Source organism: Lipotes vexillifer, unplaced genomic scaffold (genome assembly GCF_000442215.2).
Source record: "Lipotes vexillifer unplaced genomic scaffold, Lipotes_vexillifer_v1.1 scaffold528, whole genome shotgun sequence".
Taxonomy (NCBI): Eukaryota; Metazoa; Chordata; class Mammalia; order Artiodactyla; family Lipotidae; genus Lipotes; species Lipotes vexillifer.
This window is the reverse complement of record NW_006794582.1, coordinates 1,112,961-1,116,200: the sequence shown is the minus strand read 5'-3', so window position 1 is coordinate 1,116,200 and position 3,240 is coordinate 1,112,961. Positions and strand designations below refer to the sequence as shown.

Here is a 3,240-nt window from a genome sequence, read left to right as displayed (position 1 = left end):
CCCAAAAAAAAAAAAAAAAAAAAAAAAAGAGGCCTCAGAGAGATCCCTACTCCCTTCCACTATATGAGGACACAGCAAGGCGACAGCCATCTATGAACCAGAAAGTGGGTTCTAACCAGACATCTAATCTGCCAGTACTTTGATCTTGGACTTCCCAGCCTCCAGAACTGTGAGAAATAAATTTCTGTTGTTTATAAGCCACCCAGTCTATGGTATTTTGTTATAGCAGCCCAAATGGACTAAGATGCCCAAGGACTTAACTGTATTGCATCTAGATTCAACTCTCATTTATAGGTAGAAATAAAGGAAGTAATGGCATAATCCAAGGTCATTAAGGATCTTGAGATTATAGAATCTCAGTGCTAAAAAGGACCATGAGGGTCATCTGGACCAATTTTACCCATCCAGTCTCTTACAATTAAATTTAATTTGGGACTTCCCTGGTGGTCCAGTGGTTAAGACCCCACACTCCCAATTCAGGAGACACAGGTTCGATCCCTGGTAGGGGAACTAAGATCCCGCATGCTGCATGGTGCAGCCAAAATAAATAAATAAATACAAAAATAAATTTAATTTGATAAACACTTATTGGAAGGCTCACCATACCCCAGATACTCTGTGTTTCCATAATCTATTACTGCATGACAATCCACCCAAAATTTAGTGGCTTAAAACAATAGTCGTGTATTTGTTCATTATTCTGCAATCTGGGCTGGGTTTAGCTAGGCCCATTCATGAGGCCGCAGTCATCTAGAGATTCACCTGGGGCTAGAAATTGGAGATGGGTTTACTCACAAGTCTTGACATCTCAGCTGGGATGGCTGGAAGAGCTGGAAGCTGGCCAGGCAGCCATCTCTCTCTCCACACAGTCTCTCTGGGAGGGTACCTGGACTTCACACAGCAGCTCAAGGCAGCATGTCACCTGCCACATTCCACAGATGAAAGTAAGTGACAAGGCCAGCCATGATTCAGTGTGAGGGCAAATACACTCCACTTCTTGAAGAGAAAATAATTCATGGCCATTTTTAATCCACCACACTATGATAAAAGAATGAATAGAATATGATATCTGCCCTCAAGGAGCTCCCAAGCTACAAATATGCGGGGAGAGAGTGTCATGCCTACTAAACGAAAAGGTGATAATAATGAGAGGTAAAGTGCTATAGAAATACAGATGACAGGAAGGGTTAGAAAGAATGTGGGTCAGGGAAAACTACTGAGAAGAAATGACATTTGAGCTGGGCATTGAGATTAAGTGGGATAAACACGAGTCTCCCAATGGACCAAGGATGAGTAGAGGACCCACAACTACTGTGGATCAAGTGTCCATCCGAGTAAGCACCAAGAAAAATCTTGAGTTTTTGTTCTGGGAAATGGTTAAGTTACTTGGAAACAGTTTGATCACTTCAGGTATGACTTTTATGCTTTGTTAGGTGAGACTAGAGCACTATTTAGTATAGGGCTAATTATTCCCCCAAATTGAGACAAAGTCTTTCTAAAAACTCTAGCCAATGCTCTGAATATTGGACTTAATATAATCAAAGGGGCCTCATGCTTTAATTAATTTTGTGTTATCTTATAAATTTGTTAAAATACAGCTTTTCATTGTAAGAATAATACTTGCTCTTTAATGAAAATCTATAAAATACAGAAAAGCGGGGTGGAAAAAAAGAAATCTCCTGTACTTCCATTCCCTAGAGATAAATTCTGTTAACATTCTGGGGTGTTTCTTTTGTTTTACTAGAAAGCATGGGCTTTGTCTTAGTAATGAAGGATTCTTACCTCCCAAAGTTATAGAACTTTTTCTTTAGTAAATTAGAGGGTGCTTTGATTAAATCTAAAATACCACCATCCCAACATGCATTTCTTGTTCTTAAGGACTGAGATAAGCAACCTGGGAACCCTGCTGGATGCCCACACCTGGCCTCAGCCCTCTAGGAAGCACCAGGCCTACAACTTTATTTCCAGTATCCTTTCTTCAGATTTAATAAATTTAAGGGAAATGCCAGGGAGTTGATAGAAATCCACTTTACTTGACAGTACTTTTCACGAAACAGACAAGGAGACAGTATAAACTATAGCAATGCTTAAGTGAAATGCACTGTGCCCTCATGTCAGAAAATTGCAATTTTTTTTTTTCCTTAAAGGAAAGCAGTCTTTATTTTGGGGACTTCCAAAGCTTGATTTATAGTAACTACAAACATTGCTACTTTTGAAAGTTTATAGAAACATTTTTAGAAAAATGGTAATTTCAAACATTAGTCACACTGTTGTAACACTCATCCAATAATTATTTATTCTTCAGTAAGAAATAGAATTCTTCACAGCAAATGCCCCAGAGTTGCCTCACTCAATGACTACAGCCATTAAAAACCCATTAACTAAATCAACACAATGTTTTTGTAGCCTTACTGAACACCTGTAGCTCTATCCTCTGTTGTCTCAATAGGCACCACGTTTATCTAAGTAACAGTAGATCATGTCTGACAGATACTAACACTAAGCTTACGTACTGTACTGAAGAAGCCTAGCACTGATATGTGTGCTTGCTATAGGTGTACTCTCTGACGCACATAAAAGCAGATCTAGGTAATGTCCTTTGGGGATGGGAGAGTTTACTTTGCCTTGACTGGTTCTCATTCTAACCAGCGAACTCTTTTTGTTTTTAATGACACTCTTTTAAAAAATCCTGTAACATTGATGGGAAGGGAGGCCACCACCATCATATGTGGTGCACCTACAGATGACTGCATGGCAGTTATATTGCGGCCTAAAAGACAATGTCCTATTTAGTGATATAGTAAGCAATGGTCCAAAAAACATGCAAGAGCTGGGATCTTTAAAGCATTCCACAAAAGTCCTGTTACAGTGGAAGAATGAATTGTCTAAGGGTCGTGAGCATTAAAACTAAGGTTATGATTCCACTGTTCAATTTGGGCAGGCAGGGATCTGTTGTCACGTCGGAAGATCGCGGAAAAGAGGACTCTTCGCAGAGTCCCTGATCAAAAATGGGCCTTCAGGTTTCTCTTCAAGAACAGCTCTGCTGGGCTTCCCTGGTGGTGCAGTGGTTGAGAGTCCAGCTGCCGATGCAGGGGACACGGGTTCGTGCCCCGGTCCGGGAAGATCCCACATGCCGCGGAGCAGCTGGGCCCGTGAGCCATGGCCACTGAGCCTGTGCGTCCAGAGCCTGTGCTCCACAATGGGAGAGGCCACAACAGTGAGAGGCCCGCGTACCGCAAA

At 41.3% G+C, this 3,240-nt stretch overlaps 1 pseudogene; it reads right to left on the bottom strand.

Moving 5' to 3' along the window:
• Positions 1-2,615: 2,615 nt before the first annotated feature.
• Positions 2,616-3,240, bottom strand: part of LOC103086772 (suppressor of cytokine signaling 5-like) — a 2,150-nt pseudogene continuing 1,525 nt past the window's right edge.